Source organism: Netta rufina (assembly GCF_964035555.1).
Source record: "Netta rufina genome assembly, chromosome: 2".
NCBI lineage: Eukaryota > Metazoa > Chordata > Aves > Anseriformes > Anatidae > Netta > Netta rufina.
In genome coordinates, this window is record NC_140124.1 from 37,940,150 (window position 1) to 37,954,468 (window position 14,319).

The 14,319-nt window shown below is 35.6% G+C and overlaps 1 protein-coding gene across 3 annotated transcripts in view; it reads right to left on the reverse strand.

Moving 5' to 3' along the window:
* Positions 1–14,319, reverse strand: part of TBC1D5 (TBC1 domain family member 5) — a 319,581-nt gene that overhangs the window by 276,010 nt on the left and 29,252 nt on the right. The window lies entirely within an intron of this gene.

A 14,319-nucleotide genomic window follows, 5' to 3' on the forward strand; every position in this document is an offset into this window, starting at 1 on the left:
CTTACTTTCTCTTTTTTTTCTGGCACTAACAATTCAGAAGCTTTCAAGTAACACATATAAAACTGTATCTTATTTTACTACTTTTTCAATTCGGAAAGACAAGTATTTTTAAGGTAGGCTGGTTCTTTTGTCTGAAGAAGAAAAAAAAAGTGATCCAAGTGCAGCCAAATGAGACAATGCCTAACAAAGCTACTCTCACTGAAGTGGCATAAAGAAACAACTGCCTTCTGCTAACCTGTCCCAGTTCTTTCTTCCTTCACTTTCACTTTGAGACTTTCTCTATCAACAACCACTATCTTACCAAAATTTTGTTCTCTCCCCCTTTTCAAAGTCACTCCTTTACTCTTTCTGAATCTTCCCTCCAGCTACTTTTATCTGCCTTAATCTTTATTTATTCAAGTGTTGCACGGTGTGGAGCAACTGGGCCTCTAGAAGCAACTGGAATTTAAAACGAAGACTTTCCGAATAAAAGAGGCAGGAAAAGTTTAACAGGTGAAAAAAGTCAACTGATATCCAAGTCAGTCTCCTCTGCAACTTCAGCACTAGCTCCAACATAATCCTCAAAACCTGAGTATGAATACTAGATCTTACACCAACCACAGAAACTGCTGCTTTTCAGAAAGATGAAAGGAATACAGCCTTTCAAGGTTAGGTTTACACTCACACAGACACGTCACCCCCTCATCCTGTTCCTCAGAGGTTCAATCGAATATACCTGAATGTACATTATGTGAATAAAATTCTACACATATTGTAGATTCTATCTATTTCATGCATGCAATGAAAAAAGGAACTTAAAAAATGGGGGAAGGGGTGACTCAGAAAAGTAATTCTCTTTCCAACCTGAGGAAACTTTAGACAAATTTGCCTTTGATAATCGACTGAACAAGCTGCACTGCAAGCATCAAGGGATGGTGCAGGGATATCTAGCAGGTGCTGCAGTTTATCACAAAACCGTCTAAAATAATTGGAAGTGACAACCAGCACTACCACAAATGATTTATTAGTCTTTCACTCAGCTTTTCAGCTTCCTCAGGGCCAGAATAAATAATTTACCAACTCTGTATCTTCCAATCATTAATTCTTCCCTGTGCATCCAAACTACATTTAACTCTGCTGGGTTCAGTGGAATTAAAAACACAATATGAAGACTTTTTCCCCCCCAAGTTAGTATTATCTGACTTTATCTAAAAGTAAAATTGTCAATCAAAATTTATATCTGGTGATAGAAGGATTAGAGCTAGCAACTAACATTGAGTTACAAAATATCTGTAGAATAAAATGAAAGTTAAACTGAAGAGATATCAACAATGAAATGCTCCCAGGGGGCCAGGTGTGTTCTCAAAATATAAAATACTGATAATGTCTGAAGACATTGATTAGAATTGTTTTTCTGATCCATAAACTAGCATTAGTCACAGACAAACATCTTACACATCCCACATGGTAAATACACGATGAAAACACTGGACAGGAAATATTCAGAAAAACAAATGAAAAAGAAGACGCGGCCAAAATGGGAGGATTAAGCATACACAGAATGATTCTGTGAAAAAGGCAGTACTTTTTAAGGGAATATCTCATTTATTGTAAATACATTAACAATACAAGATTTACTAATGCCTTTATGTTTGTATCACCAAAAGGAATAAAAAAAGAGCATTATACAAGGTAGATTTAGAAACCAGGAGTATAAAATGGCATGAAACCAAAGTACACTTTCAAATTTAAAACAGAATATTTAAGGTACCATATTCCTATTAATTATGTAGAGAAAACACAGAGAAAACAAAATCACACCCTAAATCCATTTTTGATGTAAGCTAGTCTTGTCTCATTAAATCAGCATCTATGATTAAAACCAAGATCATTTTTGGTACATAATGTATTGCATTGTTAGAGCAGCATCTGTTTGCTGCACAGCAACACATTTTTCAGCTTTAAGAAACTGTATTCATATAGAAGAAACAATCCAGACTTTGAAGATATAAAAAATATTTTTACTTCCAAAAGCATTTTGTACTAAAGGGGTTAATAACATTAACGTGCTAATATTTTGCATTCCAAGAAGAGGCTTCAAGCTGTTGGAAACATACAGAAGAAGAATTTCATGGTACTAACAGCTTTCTTTCAGTCCTATGGGACTGAGACAACTCAAACTTTAAGTGCTTAGAAGAAAAGCTCTGTGAAGCTATGAAGGCTAATCAATAGGGCTTTCACCAAATGATAATACAGTCTGAAATGAAATAAATTGGCCATAACAAAAATGCCTTACCCTTTTTCTCATCATTAATCTCAATATAGAGAAAAGTACAGTATAAACTGCAAGTCCAAAGTAGCTGACATACAAATCACAATTATATTTGCAAACTACTTTTAACAGTGCAAAATTTTTCACAAATATGGGAAATTTAAGATGACTTATTTGAAAACAATTATTTTATGTTTTTCCTCAAACGATTGTTTTTAGTGAGACTGAAAAATCTGTATTCCTCTGTATTCTACTGCACAGACATTTTACTGTCCTTCAGTTAAAACACGGATTATCAGCTACTGCTACCAAGCAAGCATGACCTGAACTCAAATCTCCCCAAATTTTTCATAGAATGACACTGTCAGAAGGACTGACTGTTTTTATCACTATGACAAGCGATGTTCCAAAACAGTCCCAAACATTAACAAAAAGCAGTATTTTAATATAAATTAAAAAAAAAAAATAAAAAAAATGGAGAAACTAAATCACAGGCAAGGTATTTTCCCAACAGTTTGGATGAAAAAGACTTCAAAGAACTTGGATCTTAGCACAAAGAGGGAGCATCTCTCAGGAAGCCTACCAAAGGTGCAAAACACACTCGATTTCAGCAACAAATCACTGAGCCAAAAGGTCATCTGGCCTCAGTGTCTGTTGCTTTGATTCATAAAGAAGTACTTACTGTGGACAAACAACAACAACAACAACAAAATCCAAAGTATGCTGCCTGTTGCTTCTACACTCTGGATATAGGTCCTATAAATAAGGGGATCCAGAAAGCTGTATTGTCATTTGTCTTTTGAAGTTAACTTACTGTACAATCTTTTTGGAACAAGTACATAGACTTTTGCACTTGGGCAGAAAATAGACCTGGACACATTTCTCTCACTATGAGTCTTCAATGCCTTAGACTATTTTCAAAGGTTAAATAAATAAAAATAAAAATAAAGAGAGATTGAGATTGAAAAAGAGGGGCAGAATTATCATGTACCCTGAACAACACAAGAATCAGCCACAATTTACACAATGAGGAATTTTCACTGAAATTTTACCTGTCTCTGTAAGAGTAGAAAAAAAGTGTATGAGAAATACAGTATTTCCCGTGTATGAGAAAGAAAGAGCATTTCCTTCTGATCCAAACAGTTCTGGGTATATCTATAGTCAGTAATGTCTGTTTGTAAGAAATGTGCCTAAGACAGTACTGGATAAATTTATAATTTTACTTATCCCAAAACACGAATCATGTTGCCAAAAGTCGGTTTAGACAAAATGTCTTCACCTACAGCACAGGTTCACAGATTTTCTCTCTGTCATCTTGGTGTGATTTTTCACCTTCATCATTCTAGTTTCCTTCCCTCATTTTTTTTATTTATTTTTTTTTCCATCACAGCTATTTGTACATTCTGACAAAACCTTGAGATGTGGAAGAAAGGAACACTTAGTAATTATGCTCAGTTTCATCTGCATTTACCATTCAGTAGATCTGTCATCTCCACTTTACCATAAAGAAGTGAAGCAGAGAAGGGCTACAGGGTGCATGTGGCAGTGAATCAGGAGCCAAACTTTTCATCTCCTGACTCACATAGCAATAGCAATGCTTTCTGGGCTATATAAAAGAATAGTACATCCAACATTACCATTTGGGCAGAAAGCACTGATTCAAACTCCAAGATTCTTCATTTTAACCTGAGCTACCAAAAACCTTTTTCTGTCCACCATCACCAAAAAAAATACTAACCAAAGCTGACTACAAGATATACAAGGAAAGCTGAAGTTACGCACCCTGTTAGGTAAATCTATGTAATTTTATGTAAATCTATGTAATTTTATGTAATACCCTTTCTCTTGAGGAAGGCTTTTGACTGTTTTTCAGTTTTAACACAAAAGTCACTGAACTAATCAGGTCAGCCAAGCCAGCAATCTGTAGAAGTTTAATTTTAAAGAAAACATACTCGTTATCGTAGTTCTATCTGCAGACGTTTAGGTCTACCCTCCTATAAATCCTTTTTTTTTTGTACATTTAAGAATCATCCTCAAAGACTGAAAAGGATGAAATAAATTGAAGTAAGGCACAAAATGACATTACATAAGAGGGTAAAGGTGGTCTATTATTTAGCAGCAGAAGCAGGCCTCATTCATGTTGCCCACATCTCAGGGAAGTACAGTGTATACCTGAAATAAAACATCCATTCTGAGTATACACCAACCCTAGTGGATGCCATGATCTCTTCAGTATTCTGCAGAAAACTGTGTTGTGCAAACAACATAATTTTGCTATTTTATACAACAAGTAAAAGGCGTGGGTGTTCAGTAAAACTCATGCTATATGTAAGGAAAGCCCAGACTTATGGAGTAACCTGCTTTTGTAATCACCAAAACAAAAGGCATCATGACAGAAACCAAACCAACTTCTAATCACATTTTAGCTAGCAGATTAGTAGATACAGCCACAGCGAACACGTAACACCTCTTGTACTGAATGAATGGAATAAAATTCTGTTGTGTCTTTGCTGTTCTCAAATTATTAGGCTCCGGGGAAACCTCACTGCAGCCTTCCAGTACTTGAAGGGAGTGTATAAACAGGAGGGGGAATGCCTTCTTTACATGTGTTGATACTGATAGAACAAGGGGGAATCATTTTAAAGTAAAACAGGAGATTTAGGTTAGAAATTAGGAGAAAGTTTTTCATTCAGGGGGTGGTGAGGCACAGGCTGCCCAGTGAGGTTGTGGATGCCCCATCCCTGGAGGTGTTCAAGGCCAGGCTGGATGTGGCTCTGGGCAGCTTGTTCTAGTGCTTGGCAACCCTGCCCAGAGCAGTGGGGTTGAAACCAGATGATCTTTAAGGTCCTTTTCAACCCAGGCCATTCTATGATTCTATGATTCTGCTAAGATTATGGTAAACGCTGTCTACTTGAGAACAATGCACAAAAGCTAGAACATTGTACCTTCCAAAGGTCCACGTTCCTCCAAACAAGAGGCCTCTACCATATCTAAAAGCCCTACTCTAAAGTTACAAGATACATAACTAAACTTCCGATGTAGTTCTAGTAACAGCAATATATTTAAAAAGTAAAATTAAAGATAAAAGACTGAAAAAGACTCAGTATCAGAAAATAATCAGTGACAAAAATAAAACCTTGCATCACAGGATTTTTGGCAATTCTTTCATGTTACCCCTTCCTCCTCCACTCTTCCTTCCATATATTTAATCATCTGTTAGTAGAAATTTTTATGGAATGGCTTGTCAAAAAGATATACTGAGGACTATCATGTTTTCACAGAAGCACTGTTAATAATGCATGAAGAAATGAAAAATATTTAGTTGCAATTTTCTAAGCTTTTTAGCAAAATATCTGCTAATCTTTTGCTTCATATACAATACCTGGGTAAAAATAAAATCTGTACCCCAAATTCCTTGTACCTTATCAGGCCAATAACTAATTCCTAGTACCAGACAACAGTTTTTCTAACATAATCCACATATTTTACCTTCTCTTCCTTTTGAAAAGGAACAGTTTCGCTTTACCTTTAACAACTTCATTTAAGACTGGAACAAACCCTGGGGGAAAACTCCTAAGACTCCCCTCATGTCTGCAGACCCCAGTACTCATGGTGGACTTTAACCGCACCAGTATTTGAGGAACAACACAGCTCAGAAGTAGTAACCCAGAGGTTTTCTGGAGTGCACTGCCAACAACTTCCCTACACAAATTGTCAAGGAGCTGATGAGTGAGAGGCCTTCTACTTGATAGCATACTTAAAATCAAGGAAGAACTGATCAGGGATATCAAGGCTGGGGGCAACCTTAGCTGCAGTGACTGTACCATGATGGAGTTCAGCATCCTCAGAGGCGGGAAAAAAGCAAGAAGTAGGATCAGTACACAACAGCAGAGCAGACTTTGACCCGCTGAGGCATATGCTTGGAAGAATCCTGTAAATAGTTCTGGACAGAAGAGTCTAGGAAAGCTGTTTGATTGTCAGAAATGTTCTCCTTCGAGCTCAAGAATGGTTCATCCCGAAAAGCAGGAAAACAAGCTACGGTGACAGAAGACGTGAATGTATAAAGAAGGAGCAACTGGCAAAACTCAAATATAAAGTATACAGGAGGTAGAAGCAAGGACAAAAAACCTGAAAGGAATTAATAGGGAGACAATAGAGAGAGAAACTTCTTTTACGGTGAGAACAATCAAAGCACTGGAACAGGTTGCCCATAGTGGTTGCAGTCTCCACCTTTGCAGATATTCAAAACCCAACCCAACAGTGTCCTGAGCAACCTCCTCTAGCTGATCCCGCTCTGAGCTGAGGGGTTGGATTAGATCATCTCCAGGGGTGCCTTCTGACCTTAACTATTCTGTTATAGGAAACCATAAGTATTATTGCTCAAATTACTTGTATTCAACAGATACTTACACATCACTAGTGCTCTACAGAAATCAGCAATAGATGCTTATAGAGGACCTTAAGTTGTTATTGTAGGTCTTCCCAAATCTCTATATAAAGCTTATTTCTTCAAATATTGTCTATATGCATTGCTTTGTTGTTTTTTTTTCTCCTTTTTGTGTATGTATTGTTTTTAGTCTGAAAGCATCATGTGAACAAAACACTGCATTTGATAGCATGATCTTAATGAAATAGCCACAAAAAATTTTCTTTAAAATCACATTATTTGCACACTCACAAAGATGTGTCTTGAATGTAACTGAAGCATGAAATTCTGAACACAGTCGATTTGTTTATTCATTCATATCAATAACTTAAGTGTACAAGTAGTGGAAAGAATCTCCTTCTACGAAAAAGTTCTGGCAAATGTTAAGAACCAAAAGCTTACAGGACAAATGAACTAATGGAGATATATATGAGGAAAAATTGTAAAATAAAATTTGTATTTTTATATCATCTAAGCCTTATAAATTATGCATCCGTTTTTACCTTAGACAACTGGTGGAATGTTGAAGAAACTGCATCACAGGGCAGTTACTTAAGAAAATCCCTATCATATTGAGCCAAATGGTTCATTTCTTTCAGAAAATACAGATTTATTTCTGCAGTGTTTTTTTTCTGCTAAGATAACTGTTTTTAAAATTATGTTGCACTTTCTGAAGACCAACAAAAGTAGAAATGAGTATATCACAGTTTGAAGTGACCAAACATTATAATTTGCAGTCCTGCTGTTTCACAGGAAGATAAACTTCAGAGACAGTAAGCAATTACTTCCTGTGCATCTTACATACCTGTCAGCAGGATCTTTTAACACCTCAGCTAAGCACTGGCTCAGGACTGGTTCAGAGTATTGGTTTGTGACTGCCTCCTGTTCTCTTCAGCTGTCTTTTTCTCACTCCTTCCCTGAACCAGCACTAATGGTAATGTAGTCAGATCGGAAAATTAATAAAGATTAAAATTAATATAGCAAAAGATGACTGCATGGATGCGCAAGCAGCAGCCTGCATAAAACTGGCAATAACACATGGCTAGGGAAAGGGCAAGTCTACCTTCTTTGGTTTCTGAAGTGATTCTCCAAATCAATCATCCTTACTTACTAAGCTTCAGTTTATACTGGGGAAATTGTTCATATTATGCTCTTCACATTTTCAGCTACTAAAACAAATTCTAGCTGCTCAGTAGTAACCACAGCATTTTTTCTTAAATTACTTGCCCTCATAAATAATTTTGGAGTTGTCAAATGAATTCTTAAAATTGCAGAATGAAAGCAGGCTACATAGCCTTTCCTAAAATACAGTCACTATAAAAAAAAAGTGCAAAGACCCCAAAACCTCTGGCTCACTTAAATATTTGAATGTCTTATGAAAATAAAAACAAACAAACAAAATAACCACTTGCATTTGTTTTTACTGAAAAGCATTTAGCATTCTAAAAGATTTTCCATAATTTCCATTGGCAACAATTGTGAAAGCTGAGTTGTATCTCTACGAAAGTAAAGAACTTACACTTCGCTATTTTGCATTTAACTGTTCAGCACTAATGCCTTCCAGAGGACAGCTTAATCCTATTGATTAAGGTTTATATCGTTAATAGATTTTTATTCTCATTTAGGGTGTTTTGCATTTTTCACACAATGTACAGAGCTAAATATCTCCCTTTTAGTTTCTGCACACTTTTGAACTCTGGCATGTCCCGAGCCTCCACCAACAGCTTCACCTTGACTCTTACCAAGTTAAATGAATGTAATTATCTCAGTTTGTGATCAAGATTCTTTGTAAGACCAAAAGACAAAATGGAGCTTTTCTTTGGAAAGCAAATCTAATTTGCTCTTTTCCTATAGTGCTGACACATGCTTTAAAGCAAGAAAACCCAAACAATCCTATGCTCAGCACAACCCAGGAATTTTAAAAATCACCTCTTTGTATTTATCTGAATCTGAATGACTCAGGACAGAAAAAGGGAAGGGATCTTTCAAAAATTAGCTGCAGCATGTAAAAGATATTAACATGAGTGACCGCAACGAAAATATCAGCAATAGGCTTTGAAGAAATCAGGCGTGGGTCACTGAATAGAAAACAGAAACAGATGCTAGGCTGCCTAGCCCAGGTCACTGCAGGGAGAACAACAGCTGCCTATGCAAGTCTTGCCTGGGACACAGAGATGGTGCAGGACTATACCATTACAATTTTTATAGCACGTGCTTGATGATTTTAGTATGGGAGAACAGTGGAAAACCAGATGGATTTTTTTTTTTGGGTGGAGCTATGGCAAATTGAGTCATTTATTTAGTTTCAGTACTTGTTTTTATTCTCTTTTGTGTGTAGTTTTGGAACTAACAAAGAGAGTATGAATGTTGACTAACTACACAGATTTAAATATGAAGTAGAGGTAAGAACTTCTGAAGTGCTCTACCAAGTTATTAATATTTTAAGAGGTCTTAAAAGCTATTTTATAATAGTGCAGATACTGTTGGGACCGGAGGGTTTACATTCACTCAATATTAACTGCAGCATATTTTAAGATATTTTATTTTCACATTCACAAGGGGGTCAGAGGAGAAAGTCTTCTCTGATCAGCCTTATATCCACAATGACTTTTAGCTAAGAGTTAAAAGACTCCTTTTTATAACCCACCAAACAATATTAAAAGTGACTTCCAGAGTTGTTCATCCATCCAATTGCTACAACCTCTACCATAATAAATCTCTGGATTATGTTACAGAAAACTGAACTTGCATCACAAATCCTGGTAAGCAGAAGGGAGTTTTTAAAGTGAATTTTTCTGTGATTGCCCAGCTCCCCATTTCATGACTCACGCATTCCTTCCAATCATATTATTCATCACTTCTTTTCATGGAGGCAAGAAATTATAAATGATTACTATCTTGATTTGTCTGAGCACAGAAAAAAGTATCTTTAGAATGCATGGACAACTCTACTCAATAGATTAGCTACTTATTCAAAATATGTTTCACTGAAAATGCACAATATTCTTTCAGATGTGCCTTTAGTTTTACTAGTTGTTTTAAGAATGCACATGCATGCACTACAAGTGTCTCTCTAAGAGTCTTAAGAGTAGTACTGTACATTTTAGGTGCTTTTAGACAAACAAAATATGTTCTTTCAAGTTGTTACCAAAATAGACTTCTCAGTCCCAAACTGCTTTCACTTTCACTCCCAGATAGCGCAGGTATTTATTAAGAACAACTAGGCACAGCAAAGCAAATAGAAAATTGTTTAAAGATAACTACTTTATAAATTGGGAAGTAAGATGTTTCAACTCATAATGCGCTTTATGTTTTCAATCCATTAAAAAGAGATAGTTTAGATATGCCATGGTGAAGAGTTGCATAACACAAAAACAGTTCTGTACAGAAACAGAGAAAAGTAAATTTATCTAGTTAAATAATAGCAAAAGTTTCACTTGTTGGCTGCATATTAGGAGAAACTTCAATGAAAAGCTTATACATTAAGTTACTAGATTACCCATACACAACAGCTTCAGTCTACTAATAGATATTGTAGTTCCAAAAGAATTACTTGTTTACCTGAATCCATAAATCACATGAAATCCATGTTAAGCTTTACAGTACAAAAGTTAAGTTTTTCAGTATTAAAGAGCTCGTGATTTGTTATTCAAATGTTAGAATTGACATGAATATGACAAAATGGGACAATCTCGGATGCTTAGGGTATTTGAAAGCTCTGGTCAACTGAAACATGGCTGAAACAAACAAACAAAAAAGAGAGGAACAAATTAAAGAGCAGCAAGAAAAAACAAGACTAGCAAAGCTTCTCGTGTTTGATATTACTGCTCTTTTTACAACCACTTTATGGGATGTTTTTAATGTGTGTTGATCCTTACAACAGAGCAAGGAATATCAAATCCAAGTACAATTTTATGTCAAATACAAGACCCCCAAGATAAAGAAAATAGTCTAAAATTGGTGTTTACAAAATATAAATGCTGTAATACACTATATTCATCAACTTCAGGGCCACTATCAGCTTGTCGTAAGTTACGCTCAAATGTTTACAAGATTCGAATTTCAGCTGAAAGTGAAAACAGGTTTCAGTAGAGACAAGTCACCACACAAACACAGCCTCTTTCACTGACCTTCTTGCAACTTCACTGTATTGTTGACATGATGTCAGAGGCTCCTTCTGGTACAAATCTTTACCTACACACGTCAGGACAGAATATGCTAGTGGTGTTCCAGGTGTGTGCTAACTTTATGCAAATAAGGAGGAGTTAAATCAGCAAAACATATTTTTTGATTCTTTCAGTGCTGGGGACAGAATGAAGACAGAGATGCTTAAACAGGACTAAGCTATTCTGACTACCGCTTTGCAAGGAAGTTGCATCTGAGGTAGAAGTGTGTTGCTAGTGTAAATAAGCTAGCAAAGTGCTCCTGATACAGACTTTACTTAATTCATTAAGGCATATTTCAGTGAGAAAGACTCATCAAAAACCTTCTGGCTTTGATGTATATAAACTCAGACATCTCTAATTCTGAACTTGCCAGTTGTCGTCTTTTGGATACTACTCATTTCCTGCTGTTAACGTGCATTCAAAAAAAAAAAAACCAGAAGGCTGCCTAAAGTTTATTCAATTTTTACTAGCACTACTGAAATATAAACAGTTCCTGTAAGTCTTATGATGATTTTTTTCACTCCCTGCAGAATAAGAGGCATTTCCTCTCCAGAAAAAACATCAGATATGATGACCTAATGCCAGGTGGCCTTATGAAAATCATAGAGAAAAAATGAGATAAGCATAAGGGGAGATAACAAAATCCCAAAATATGATAATACAACTTATATTATGAAAACTATAGAACCCATGTTTTGCATAAAAAGATAAAAGAATGAAGAAGTGTAAGTAGAAAAGATGCATGTATGTAACTAGCAATAAGGCTACTTTCTATTGAAAAGCTTTCACAGAACAGGCTGCTGGGGTTCAACAGTCAAGCTAAACTTCACAATTTACTATGTAAGTGTTTAACCATGCAGCCATACTATCTCTAATGTTCTTTCAGATTAAAAAAGAAACAAAAAACAAAAACAAAAAATCATCTACCGTACAGTGAAAGACACTTGTATGAATGTAGAAATATGTAAAGAGCAGGGTATTTTAATAATATAATCGGATGATTCATCTCTGCTATTGCTCACAGATGTCCAACACAAAAGAGCCTGTGCTTCTCAAAAAAACACTACTGCTACCAATATTACATCCTTAAGTTCTTATCATTATGATATTGCTTCAAATGGCTACACTATTTCCTTTCAAATCCACATCCTTTTAGAGCTCTCATCTCCCTACGAGCTCCTTAGTTCAAGCCGAGAACAACTGCTCACTCCTTTGTGACCATGCCATAGAGTGCAGTACTGGACCTACTGAGGCAACTTCTTCCTGGCTATACCTTTATCTTCCCACAGACATTCTCTTTCTGAACAGTACAGAAAAGACTTTTCTAAGGAACATACAGATTTTTTAATTTTTTTTATGCCGAGGTCTTACTATGATCCACATTTCACCTGAACTTTTATTTTACATAATGCATGTTCTCTCTTTTTAAAACAACATACCTTCATACTGTCAAATCTGATCAGTCCTACATCCTTAACTGCAGATTTCCACAATGCATTGCAAAGCAGTCCTCCCACAAAGTGAAACAGAATGTGAATATTCGTTTTACAAAGCTACTGTATGTTTGGTTACAAATACTAGAGTATTTCTCCAGTATTTCCTTCAAAGGAAAGGGCTATTTTTTACTACTTGTGAGAGCTGGAGAGTGCTGATCCCTATTCTGTGAAGCATGCTATCGTCATTAGGATGACAAAATCAAGTCTTATTGTGGCAAGAAGAAATATCATTTAGTGTCAACAACACACTGCTATTGATTTGAACTCCTCCTTGCCTCACGGGTGAAATAACAAGCTCCTACACACAGACTCTCTAAGCATACCAATAGAGGAGAGAAGCAAGAAAAATACTAAAAATGGATATATTAAAGATACAACAGGAAATATATGACTCACGAGATGTAAATTCTTTTATCTGTATGGAATAAATTGAAGAAGAGCTTAATATGGCTTCTGTGATTTCTATGGAGTTAGATTAGAACAGAAATACACCTATCAATAACACACCAGATTTAGGCTCCCCAACCAGCATCTCCTAGATGTTCGGCAACCTCAGTGAAACAGGCCAGCTTCATTTTCATGATCTACGACATGACTATTCACATTTTTAAAATTATGCTTTCTTTTTTTTTTAGCACCCCAGTTGGCCGTTTCAGTGTAAGACAAGGAACTGATTGAGCATAGAGCTGAAATTATCCTTTTGCATTACTTGCAGGATCTCTTTAAAACAGAGCTAAGAAACTGTCAGTCAACATGGATGGGTTCACTCTTTTTTCTATTTCTGAACAGATTTTTTTCCCTGAAAATTGCAAAATCATTTGTCTTCTTAAAAATATATTAAAAAAAAATAAAATAATAGTGAGACCTGCAACATCATAATAAATATCACTTTGAACATTAATAGTTATTTTTTGAAAACTCAGTGATGCCTTTAAGCAAATTTGCAAAACAGAAAATGTAGTAGGCTGAAATTCTACTTATAGCTCCTAACTGCACCCAAAATTTAAGCTAATTTCAAACACATACATAGCACCGTAGTCAGCATGCTAGAAGCCCACAGTCCATCTCTTAAAACGTGAAGTAATATAAAAGTCATAAAAATAATTTTAAGATAACTTCTTTTTAAAAATACTGTGGAGTAGAGGAAAAAAAGCTATTTTCATACCATATCCAGAAGACGGGTGAGGTGTTAAAGAAACCTCTTGTTTAATGTGACCTTTGGCTGTACTTTCACTTGTCATCATTATAAAGTAGCTACTTTCAGTGCCAAAACAGAAGCTGCGTTATATTACCCTCTAACAGTAGTAACACGTATTTCAGGAAGTGTTTCATACTCTGAGAAACCGGTGGCAGAACACATTGACAGCACTTACCTTTGTAATTACTTATAATGGGGCTTATTGAACAATAAGACCTCATTTACACAACGAAATAAGAGTGACTGCACAAAATTTCATACAGCATGTCACAAACTAGTAGTATACATTCAGGAACTCCCTTGGAGTTCTCAGCTTCAGTCAAAACATTCAAATAAAGAGAAATGCAAATTTCACATTGGAACTCTGCCCCAAATAATGACAATATTCAGGGCTTTGTTACTGCATACAGACCAGAACCACTGCATCATTAAGATCTCTAATACACTTGACTTTTCTTAACATATGTAATTACAAAAATATTTCTGGAAAGCAAATTAATTTGAAATTCAAGTAAGATTAATAGAACAAATATGACAAATTTACGTTTTATACAACCGTAGCAAGCTGCAGAGTAAAAATCACTAGCTTTCATTATCTAAAGCTGTTCATCTAACACTGTAGAGAGAAAAACCATTGATACATACTGTACACACATTTTTATCCATGTACATAAATCAAAGGAAACAGCTTCCTTTAAGGCAAGCATATGAAGATACTAGAGCAAGATACAAATTAAATATTCATACATTCAATATTTCAAAATAAGGAATTTGGATATACA